We start from the raw sequence: 12,607 nt of genomic DNA, 5'->3' as shown, positions 1-12,607 counted from the left end.
TTTTCTCACCAGAACTGCTTTGATGAGGTCAAGTGAACATCCCTGGACTGTACGATTTAAATGAGAAGGTTGTGATATCCAATAATCATCCCATACTCTAGCAATGCTATCATTGCTGACCATCTCTTCCCTTCTCTACCCTCTCTTCTTGAACAAACAACGTAAGAGGTTTTTGGATTGACTGATTTTACATGTGTGTGTTTTAACAAATCTTATAATGTCCTTTATAAGAGAGTTCAGAAATAAGTGCACTCAGAGATTTCAACTTTTAGGGTTTTGGGTTGAACTGCAGTGTTCTTCATTTCCATAATTTCCTTGTGCATCAATTTCCATACCAACTCAAGATAAGCTTATTGGACATAATAGGATGATTACTGTAAAAACGATAATGCTCATAAGATGGATGGTCCACCTGTTCGAGAATGAATAAGATTAAAAATGAAGATATTCACTAACAAGTGGAAGTAATACCAGTTCCTTCAATATTGAAATCAGTTTGGTGTATATTCCCTTGCTAATTTTGAAATTCAATCCAAGTTTAATGAGTAATCAGGACTTGCAGAATCATTCTTGTTAGGTTCTGCTTCTGCTCTTTATGTTATGGCAGCTGACTTGGAACTCTGCTATAGATAGGTCTGCCTGGCAGATGCCATTTAAATCACAGGTATCTGTATGTGCTTGTACTCTGCTTAAGGCTTGAGTGAAATTATTGCTTAAGTTTCTCGTCAATTGGTTTCCTTTCAGTTTGTAAGTCCATCCTCTGGTCTGCTTGGTCTGCATCCATAAATTGAATTCATGCTGCAAAAAGAAAGTAAAACTGTAAATTGATTGTGATGAACTCCAAGAGAAGAACTTTAACCGCTTTACAACCCCACCCCTAATTACTTAATTCCTTGAGATTCTTTACCCTAACCTGCACATGCATTGTACAGAACAATTAAATTACAAACTAATGTGAAAATAAAAGGTATAAGAAAGATGTGAATTTATAACTGGACTCTCAGATTTGATTTACATGCAATTTATTTAGTTTCAAAATATTTTATTAATACCTTGGAAGAACTTGGATGCATTTTGGATCTCAATAGAATGGGCACCCTGTATCCAGCATCCACTCCTAGAGAGAGAGAGAGAGAGATTTTCAAATTAGAATGACATTCATTCAACTAAGAGTTTTTAGAGGCCAAAGCTTCTAACGTCAATATCCTTCTCATTTTTTACCTTGATATATGCTTCCCCCATCCTTTTCGTCATTAACAATCCTTTCCTTTGTAGACTGGCTGTAATTTCTTGAGTAGTGCATTCGAAAATTTTAATTGACAAGGGTTTCAAGACATTTTAGTTAATCACATTCACAAGGTTTTTGGCATTGTTTCCTCAACTAGAAAGTTATAGCAGAGATTGACAGGTAATTTCGTAGACTAATATTCTAGGATTAACTGTAGCAAGACTTGTGAGATTCCAAAGATGTGCACCAGCAGTTGTCCTATTTGTGCATTTAGATTCAGAGGAATGGTACAATTTTTAGAAGATGACCATCTTTCTCATTATCTTTTCTTGTCAACTTTATCGAACAAAATTTCTGCTATATCTCGTTCAGTTTTGAAGATTGGCACCTCCTCAAGAAGCTTTGCATAATCTCCATCACTATTGTTTAGACACAAGGAAAGCTTTTGGAAGGCGAAGGGTGTGATGCTGATGATTATGGTCCTGATTGCACTCTTGTGAGTGTTGTTAAGCTTATTTAAGCGAGTAAATTGATTGTTACTTTAATTGTTCAGATTCATCGATTTAATTTTGTATTGGCCCTTTAGAAAGAACATCAGATTAGAGCAGTTGAAGTTCTATTAATTAATATTTGCTTCAAGTGCATGGTTTTTGTCATTCTTGTGATTGTATGCAAATATGGCAATATGCGTTTAGAGAATTAGGACCTTTATTTGTATGTTGTAGTGCTCTGAACGAGCTTTATTTAGAGAAATTGAGAATGATTTTCCATGAAATATAGACCTTATTATCATTTTTCTAATCTTCAAACTCAGCAGTGAAACTAATTTGGAACAGATCATATTCCTCCGATTCGTAAAGGCTGCAAACTTGAATTACACTGCAAAAAGTCGAAGTGTTTGTTAATGATTTCAAGTAGTTCATATATTTTATCCATCTGGAGATGTGTCTTCTCCCCAGCAATAAATTCATGCACAACACCATTAATCTCAACTGAGCTGCAGCCAGGGGTCTTCTCGACCCCTCGACTTTTCATTTCCTTCCTAATTCTCCTTGCTTCATCGTGTTTTCCAGCATCCGAGTACACATTCGAGAGCAGAATATAGGCTCCACTATGGCGTTCTAACTGCACAATTCTCTTAGCAGCAACTTCTGCTTCATCGATTTGGCCGTGTCTACAGCAAGCACTAAGTAATGCCCTCCAAGCTATTGCTGCTTCAGAGGGAGCACTTAAAATCGGCATTCTCTGAACTACATAATTTGCTTCTTCGATAAGCCCAGCACGACTAAGAAAGTCGATTATGCATCCATAGTGCTCACTTTTGGGCTCAATTTTGTACACATTAAGCATAATATACAGCAAATTCAGACCTTCATGTGCCATGTTTGAGTAGCTACAGGCAGTGAACAGAGAGATAAACGTAACATCGTCCGGCCTCACTCCAACCTTTTGCATCTGACTAAACATCTGAAGTGCACAATCTCCATTACCATTCATAGCATATCCTGAGATCATAGCATTCCAAGTAACAACATCTCTATTCGGCATTTCATCGAACGCTTCATCGGTAAAATCTAACTGCCCACATTTCACATACATGTCAATAAGAGCAGTCCCCAATTTAACACTCAATGGCAATCTCAATTTCTTTACATAACTATGAATCCATTTCCCAATTTCAAGAGAGCCCATATGAGCACAAGCACATAGTATGCCAACAAATATTGCTTCATCAGGTTTAATGCCACTCAATTGCATTAGCCTAAACAATTGTAATCCTTCTTTGAAACAATTATTCTGCACATACCCTGAAATCATTGCACCTCAAATCCCTCTATCCTTCAATGGAGCTTCATCAAAAACCAATCTTGCTGTGTAAACATCCCCAATTTTAGCATACCCAGAAATCAAAACTGTCCATGAAACAACACAATGCCAAGAAGACTCATCAAACACACATTTTGCTGCTTCCATATCATCAAAAGAAGAGTACATAAGAATCAAAGTATTGCCCACATAATTATCAAACAAGAGACCCAATTTCAAGCAATACCCATGAATCAATTCCCCAAGATCCAATCTTTTCATCTTTGCACATGTTTTTAGCACATAAGGAAGTGTGTAATTATCAGGACAAATGCCATTTCTCAACATGTCTTTGAATATCAGAATTGATTTAATGTATTCATCTTTGAGTAAAAAAGCTTTGATCATTGTGTTGCAAATGCAGATTGTGGGGTTTTGAATCTGTTCATGTTGTTTCTAGAGTTTGATGTTACTCCTTCGAAACCAATCCGACAGAATCACCTGAATGTAAAGAATTGATCAACAGGATGTAAACAGTAATTCGAGCCCACCGACTTCATGATATTTCCTTAAAACGAATTTGCTGCTTTCAATGGTGTTAAAGGCGTCCAGCAATCATTTCCCAGGATAGAACGAATTTTCGTCTCCTATGGAAGCAGCACTGCAATCTGTAGGAGTTCCAACGAACTCAACGAAGTGTGTTTTACTTCGAGACAATATCAGAACAAGAGAGAAAGGAATGAGATTCAAAGCACAGAAAGTTTGCAATGAAAATAGTGTGAATTTTCTAATAGAGAGGCTGGCTATTTATAAACTTGTTCGTGGCCATTCGAACGGTCATCACCTTTCAGACAAATCTCAAAATCCAAACAGATATGCTATTTTTAAAAGTCGCGTCTGTTAAGTCAGTTAACAGTCGGCTAACAGTCGACTGTTTGTTGTTTGGTCGGTAAACAAACTACTGTTAAAAGAAAATAAAACACCCGGAATAAGCCAAAATTTAAATTTTATAATATACCCAAGAATTTGATTATTTACAATTTGGCCCAAAATTTTAAATAAATTTTGTCCAAAAAGTTAATATAGTGTAAAGATCCACCCGCACCCGCGCCGAACCGGACCGGATTTAATATGTGGGTTTATGACCGAACCCAATAAGATATAGATCTTCCCCCTTCCAAAAACTATTGGTACCCCTTGAGGCCAAACCCCAATTCCAAACTTCCACCTTATAAACTACACCAAAGTTTCCTAACTTTCCTTTGTGGGATAAGTGTTTGGAAAATCAAATTCTTCCATAATACTTAGTTTATGTGGGTTACTTTAACACTTAATATTTCATTCAATTTTAAATGGTTTTCGATAAATAAATATATCACGTTAATCATCTCGCGGAGTAGAACGTGAATATACTAGATCCCGTATTAATTAAAAGGTGGGTCCCACTGAAACATGGGCTCAAAGTTGACCCATTTCATAATCATTTTTTCCAACAATCCCCCACATGAAAGGAATATGTTGGCCTTATTCCAAACGATAACATCTGATATATTTTTCAAAGAAAAAATTGAAGAAGACTGCATCGGGATAAGTAGTCAATGACTTTGAACTTTCCCTAGTAAAATCTATCGAATTTTCCTAGCCAATCAGTAGCAAGTTGCTTTAAACAGTCAGCCATTTATGGAAACCTAAACAATAGAAGTCACACAGTTTTCTTCGAACACGGTTGGTTCTCACGTTTGTGTCCATTTTGGCCTTGGACACTCCTGGTTCATGAGTGGTTTTTAGAGAATTCATCTTCACCTAATTCTCTTAGAAGCGACCCCTTCTCACTCACATAGGTGATTTCCATAAAGAGTATTCTGCTATACTCCACTTGAACGAATCAAGATAAAGAAATCATTAAAAGCATATCTTAACCTATTTCGCGGCAGCTGGGCATTGGCTCATCATAGGAATGGGTAGAAGTAAAATCTTCCCAGTGCATACTAAGTTTTTCACAGTTCGATTGTCCCATTGAACCTAGATCTTGGGATCTCCAGTCAACTAGGTTGGGTTGCCACCATGGAAACTTTTGATTATTTTATTAGTTTTAATCACATCTCCTTCGATGAACTTTCGACTTGCTCTCTTGTTAAACTTTTAGTTAGCGGATCCGCAATATTCTCTTTTGATTTCATATACTCTATAGAGATAATGCCTGTAGAGAGCAATTGTCTAACAGTATTGTGTCTACGACGTATATGTCGAGATTTACCGTTGTACATTGCATTTTGTGCCCTACCAATTGCTGATTGACTATCGCAATGAATACATATAGCAAGCACGGGTTTTGTCCAGCATAGAATATCTTCTAGAAAGTTTCGTAGCCATTCGACTTCTTTTCCGGCTTTGTCTAATGCAATGAATTCAGATTCCATTGTTGATCTAGCTATACATGTCTGTTTTGAAGATTTCCATGATATTGCAGCACCTCCAAGTGTAAAGACACATCTACTTGTTGATTTAGAGTTTTTAGTATCTGATATCCAATTTGCATCACAGTATCCTTCAAGTACTGCTGAATATCTCGAATAGTGCAATCCAAAATTTTGGGTATGTTTTAAATACCCTAAAACTCTAACAATAGCCTTCCAATGATCAGTGCTTGGATTACTTGTATATCGACTTAGCCTACTAATTGAATAGGCAATATCAGGTCGAGTGCAATTCATGACATACATTAAACTGTTAATAATACGAGAGTATTCCAATTAAGACTTACTATCACCAGTATTGGAAACAAGACGCATACTAACATCCATAAGTGTTTTCATATGAATAATATTATATTTCTTGAATTTATCAAGAATCTTCTCAATGTAGTGTGATTGAGACAATATGAGACCATCAAATGTTCTAGAAATTTTAATTCCTAATATAACATCGGTCACACCTAAATCCTTCATTTCAAATTTACTTGTTAGCATCATTTTTGTAGTTTGAATTATGGTATCATTGTTACCCATAATCAACATGTCATCTACATATAAACATACCATGACATATCCATTTGGAGTGTTCCTGACATAAACACATTTGTCACACTCGTTAATTTTGAAACAATTTGACATCATAACCATGTCAAATTTTTCATGCCATTTCTTAGGAGCTTGCTTTAATTCATATAGTGGCTTAACAAGTTAACACACTTTCTTTTCTTGTCCTGAGGCCACAAATCCTTCAAGTTGCTCCATATAAATTTCTTCATCTAATTTTCCATTCAAAAATGTCGTTTGAACATCCATTTGATGTATATCCAAACCATTTAATGCTGCTATTGCAATAAGCATACGTATGGATGTGATTCTTGTCACAAGAGAATATGTATTGAAATAATCAAGACTTTCTTTTTGCTTATAGCCTTTAGCGACAAGTCTGGCTTTATATTTGTCAATTGATCCATCTGCTTTCATTTTCCTTTTGAAAATCCATTTATATCCCAAAGGCTTATTACCGGGAGGGAGGTCTACTAATTCCCAAGTATGATTTTGTAGTATGAATTCAATTTAACTATGAACAACTTCTTTCCAATATGAAGCTTCAATTGATGACATAGCCTCTTTAAAACTTTGAGGTTCATTTTCTAACAAATATGTTAGAAAATCAAGCCCAAAGGAGGTTAACGTCCTAGCCCTCTTACTTCGTTTAGGTTGTTCATTTATAGATTCTTGATCTATAGTCTCTTCGTTTTCACGAGATCTCTTTTATGAATTTGATTCACCTTGCATGTTATAAGGAAAAGTATTTTCGAAAAATGTAGCATCCCTTGATTCAACAATTGTATTAACATGCATATCAGGTATTTCAGACTTATATACCATAAATCTGTACGCATTACTATGGTAAGCATAACCAATGAATACACAATCAATGGTTTTAGGTCCTATCTTAACCCTTTTTGGTTTAAGAACTCCTATCTTAGTCAAACATCTCCATACCTTCAAGTATTTATAATTAAGTTTATGACATTTCCATACTTCATAAGGTATCTTTTGCGTTTTTCGATGTGGTAGTTTGTAAAGAATATAGTTGGTAGAAAGCAAGGCTTCCCCCCACAAGTTCTGCGGTAATCCAGAACTTATTAACATAGCATTCATCATTTCCTTCAATGTTCCATTCTTGCATTCAGTAATACCATTAGATTGAGGAGAATAAGGCGCGGTAGTTTGATGAATAATTCCGTGTTCCGAACAGAATTTCTCAAATGGTGAATCATACTCACCACCTCTATCACTTCTTATGGCCTTAATCTTTTAGCTAAGTTGATTTTCAACTTCTAACTTGTAGTGTTTAAACACTTCAAATGTTTCGTCTTTGCTTTTGAGCAAATACACATAGGAATATCGAGTACAATCATCGATAAAAGTGATAAAGTACTAATTACCTCCCCTAGTTTGAACAAATTTTAAATCACATATGTCGGTGTGAATTAAATCTAGGGGTTCGGTACTTCTTTCAACAGAACGAAAGGGTAGACGTGACATTTTGGCTTCTACACATATATCGCATTTGTGATTAGGATTTAAATCACACTTTGGTAATAAATCTAATTTGATTAGTCTACGCAAAGTGTTATAATTTGTATGTCCTAATTGTTCATGTCAAATGTTAAATGACTCAAGCAAGTAAGAAAAATATGTATTCTTATTCATAATTGGAGGTACAACAGTCATTACATTCAACTTAAAGAGCCCCTCATTCAGGTAGCCCTTTCCTACGAACATTTCATTCTTTGAGAGTACAAATTTGTCCGAGACAAATACTAGCTTAAACCCGTTCTTATTTAGTAGAGAACCAGATACCAAGTTTTTCCTAATATCGGGCACATGAAGAACATCATTCAGAGTGAGCTCTTTTCCACTTGTAATTTTCAGCACTATCTTCCCATGTCCTTCTACCTTGGAAGATGACCAGTTTCTCATGTAGAGATATTCATCATGATCCATTGCTTTGTAGGTAGAGAACATCCCGCGGTTTGAGCATATGTGACGAGTAGCTCCAGTATCCACCCACCATTCTTTAGTGTTTCCAATTAAGTTGCATTCAGAGACGACCGCAGAAAGATTCATGTCTTGTACCTTATTAGTGAGGTTCTCATGTTCTGTTACATTGGCCTGGTGAGTTTTTCCCTTCACATTCTTTAGATTTCGACAATCCTTGGATCGATGTCCTATCTTGCCACAATTGTAACAGTTGCTTTTGAACTTTTTAGTAGTTTTTGAAGAACCAATTTATCATTCCCCATTGTGATGTTAGCTTTTGATTCCATCGAATGAGATACACCATTCTTTTTTTCAATTTTGCGACTGTCTTTTTCTATTCTCAATCGGACAATGATATCTTCAAGTTTCATATCCTTCCGCTTGTGCTTTAGGTAATTCTTGAAATCCTTCCATGAAGGTGGTAATTTCTCAATCAGTGCAACGACTTGGAATGATTCACTTAGTTTCATTCCTTCGGCATGGATGCCGCTAAGTATGATTTGAAGTTCTTGAACTTGGGATATGACAGTCTTGTTGTCAACCATTTTATAGTTAAAAAAACGACCGACAATGAATTTCTTCGTGCCGACATCTTCGATTTTGTACTTTGTATCCAAAGATTCCCACAGTTCTTTTGCGGACTTAGCATTGCAGTACACATTATATAATGTATTATCCAGTCCATTAAGTACATAATTTCTGCACAAGAAATCAGAATGCTTCCATGCATCAACCGCAGCCAAATTTTCAGCATCACTGTTTTGCTCGGTATATGAAGGCGCGTCTTCTTTGAGAAATTTAGCCAGATTTAACGTTGTCAGATAAAAAAGTATTTTTTGTTGCCAACGCTTGAAATCTGACCCATTAAACTTTTCTGATTTTTTCCCGGTCGTATTCGGGAGTGTGGTACCAGAAGCTGTCATTTTTGAAGCACAATCAGAAGATCAACGGTAAGAAGGAGTAAAAATAGAAACAAAATAATAGTACAAATTCGTTTTAAGATTGTTGTTTTTAGAGTTTGACGTTACTCTTTCGAAACCAATCCGACAAAATCACCTGAATGTAAAGAATTGATCAACATGATGTAAACAGTAATTCGAGCCCACCAACTTCACAATGTTTCCTTAAAACGAATTTGCTGCCTTCAATGGTGCTAAAGGCGTCCAGCAATCGTTTCCCAGGATAGAACGAATTTTCGTCTCTTATGGAAGCAGCACTGCAATGAAAATGGCGTGAATTTTCTGGTAGAGAGGCTGGCTATTTATAAACTTGTTCTTGGCCATTCGAACAGTCATCACCTTTCAGACAAACCTCAAAATCCAAACAGACGTGCTGTTTTTAAAAGTCGCGTCTGTTAAGTCGGTTAACAGTCGACTGTTTGTTGTTTGGTCGGTAAACAGACGACTGTTAAAAGAAAATAAAACACCCGGAATAAGCCAAAATTTAAATTTCATAATGTACCGACGAATTTGATTATTTATAATTTGACCCAAAATTTTCGACGTTAATATAGTGCAAAGGTCCACCCGCACCGGACTCGGACAAGGGCACATGCCGGCTGGTCGGACGGCGCGCGCGGGTTATGACCTAACCCAATAGGATATAGGTCTTCCCCCTTCCAAAAACTATTGGTACCCCTTGGGGTTCAAACCCAATTCCAAACTTCCACATTATAAACTACACCAAAGTTTCCTAACTTTCCTATGTGGGATAAGTGTTTGGAAAATCAAATTCTTCCATAATACCTAGTTTATGTGGGTTACTTTAACACTTAATATTTCATTCAATTTTAAATGATTTTCGATAAATAAATATATCACATTAATCATCTCACGGAGTAGAACGTGAATATGCTAAGTCCCGTATTAATTAAAAGGTGGGTCCCACTGAAATTTGGGCTCAAAGTTGACCCATTTTATAACCATTTTTTCCAACAGTTCAAAGATTTTGTACCCATAAGAGAGGCTACCGTGAAATGGGTCTCAATAAAAAGCCAAGATTCTGCTGAAGGCGAAGCTATTGGTTCCAAGTCCACACGTAATTATCTGTGCATGAGCTTGCTCAAGTTGCTTCATATTTCTACATTTTTCTAACAGTGTAAGGCATCTACTAGACATTTATTGCAGCAAAGAGTTGCGAGAGTAGACATGCTTTATTAATCGGATAGATTTTCTCCTCAAAAATTCAAAGACATCATGAGAAATGACACGTGTGATAGGTTGTATTAGGTGCGACTAGATAACAAATAGAGTGATGCTTCAGAACCAAAGTCCCGGATTCCATTCCAGGGTTAAGGTGCTTTATCTCGGGTTCCGTTAAAGGGTCGAGGTGCTTGGATCTTCACACATGTGGGGCCCGCCCCTTTTACATCGGGGCACCTCGGCCTCTAGATCGAATCCCAGGATTTTATCCCGGGATCTCTAGCTTTTTTCAAAATAAGATTTTACCTTATTCTTTTTTTTGATCAATCGCGTCCCATAATGTACTTTACTTTTACTTCTTGAATAAAAGTTTTCTGAAAAAGTGTGTTTTCTCTTCTAGTTAGATAAAAAGAATATTATCAAAAAAGAAGCTTCTAAATTTTAGTAGTAGTTTTTGACTTTTCAAAAGTCTTATCAAACGGACCCTTATCAAATGATCCATTATTTCAATTTTTAACAATGTTTGACTCATAAATTAGACGACAAACAATATTTTATTGTTTTTATCATCTTTAAAAATGCACAATCTAGTTTATCAGACAAATATATTCTGAATTTTAACCAATGTCTGCTAGAGCAGAGACAGAACTCTTTCAACCTCTAAATAAATTGTTTTCTACTGGGAAAGAATTCCATGGATTTAGTATATGGGAAAGGCCCCTTGTCGAGCTGGCCTCCTTTGATAGGTTAGGAGCTGACAAAGGGGAAAATTGTGTGATTGAAAATAGGAGAAATAAATGAAATTTAGTTTAATGGGGGGCCAAACGGGGGTTATATTTAATTTTTTCCTTACATTTCCCTGGGTACATCATATAGGTTTTTATAGTACATTGTTGATGACTGATTAGAGTGTTGCCACGGGTACAGAATTTTTACAGAAATTCAAAACACACACACATACATGGGGTGGGTGGTGTGTTTGTTTCCAATATAATACTCACATGGGCCCCACCCTATGTGAGTACCCTGTTTTTCTTCTGTATAAACAATTCTGTACGTGCAGAATTGTTCAAGTGATTATCAGATTACAAATACAATTGACAATTTAAAATGCAGAAAAATCAGCTAAACAAATGGGTAAATATCTTCCGGAACAACTTATAGTTAACATCTCAGGATCTGCTCAACTTCTTAGCTACTAGTTGTTATGATTCTTGCTTGATACTGAATGGGGCGGGGACGAGAACTCCCTGTCCTGTTTATAAATTTTTATTCTTTGAATATTAATTAAATTAAGTCCGTATATGGTGTTGATTAAGTTAAAGTTAACAATTAATTTTAATCACACATTTTATGATATTCACAAATTTTTGATCGGCAGATTTCATCAATCTTTATAAAAATTTATAACAAAATCTGATTTTAATCTATATGAACTAAATATTATTAATTATATAAACCTAATTAAATATTTTTTTGAATATTTGAAAAGCATGATAAAAATACTACGTAATACTATTTTTAAACATAATATTAATAATACAAAATAAATTTATTAATTGGGACTGAGCCGACTCGGGGCAAGGATTTTGCTCACAACCCATTCCATTTCTCGATTAATTAGGGAATCCTGGTCCAGTTGCAATCCCTATCAATTTGCTTATGCTATTAGGTTTATTATATCAGCTGCCAACGTTGTTTGTTTGAAATTGGTGTTTGGTTAACTTTAATTTTGAGATTTAAATTTTGAATCCAATCTTAGTATATTGAATCAAAAAGTTTATCAAATCATATCAAATATTCACTTTTTTTGTACGAAGAAACAAATATTTGATTTCTACATTAATGATTTTCTTGTAGTCAAAGTGTTTTTAGATTCGTTCACGTAACAATTTGTTACCCAAATATCTAAAACATGAGATATATAGTTCATTATATGACCGTTGGGGTTTGAATTTCTAGTTCATTTTTTGACGACTTTTCATGAAAAATCTCAACTTTTCATAAATCATTGAAACTTTTTCGTGGCGTATTGATGAAAAACTATGTATGAGAGATAATTTTCCATTTCTAAACTCTATTAAAGAAAACAACAAATCATTCCATACTTTAGTATTCATTGAGTTTTGGAAGTAAAAACACTTGTGCTGAACTGTTTTTTCTTCAACAAGACTTAATCAAGCCTACAAATTATTTGCCAAGAGTCCATTTAAACAGCAGTTAAATACTAGATGGGATAAATATTGTTTGAGGATAATGATTTCTCGTTCGAGCCTTTCTACCTAGTTTTTTGTGCTCTTGATTATATTTTATTTTTATTCGATTCTCCATTTCCTTTGAATATTTTGATATTCAACCAACAGGGTCTCCATTAGTATTCATGTTCACTATTGTGCTACTTTATTATC

The 12,607-nt window shown here is 35.3% G+C and overlaps 1 pseudogene; it reads right to left on the bottom strand.

Moving 5' to 3' along the window:
• Window positions 1–290: 290 nt before the first annotated feature.
• LOC111406122 lies at window positions 291–10,183 on the bottom strand (annotated as a pseudogene).
• Window positions 10,184–12,607: the final 2,424 nt, after the last annotated feature.

Source organism: Olea europaea, chromosome 12 (assembly GCF_002742605.1).
Source record: "Olea europaea var. sylvestris chromosome 12, O_europaea_v1, whole genome shotgun sequence".
NCBI classification, from domain to species: domain Eukaryota; kingdom Viridiplantae; phylum Streptophyta; class Magnoliopsida; order Lamiales; family Oleaceae; genus Olea; species Olea europaea.
The sequence above is the reverse complement of the archived record's forward strand: the minus strand, read 5'-3'. Positions and strand labels throughout refer to the sequence as shown.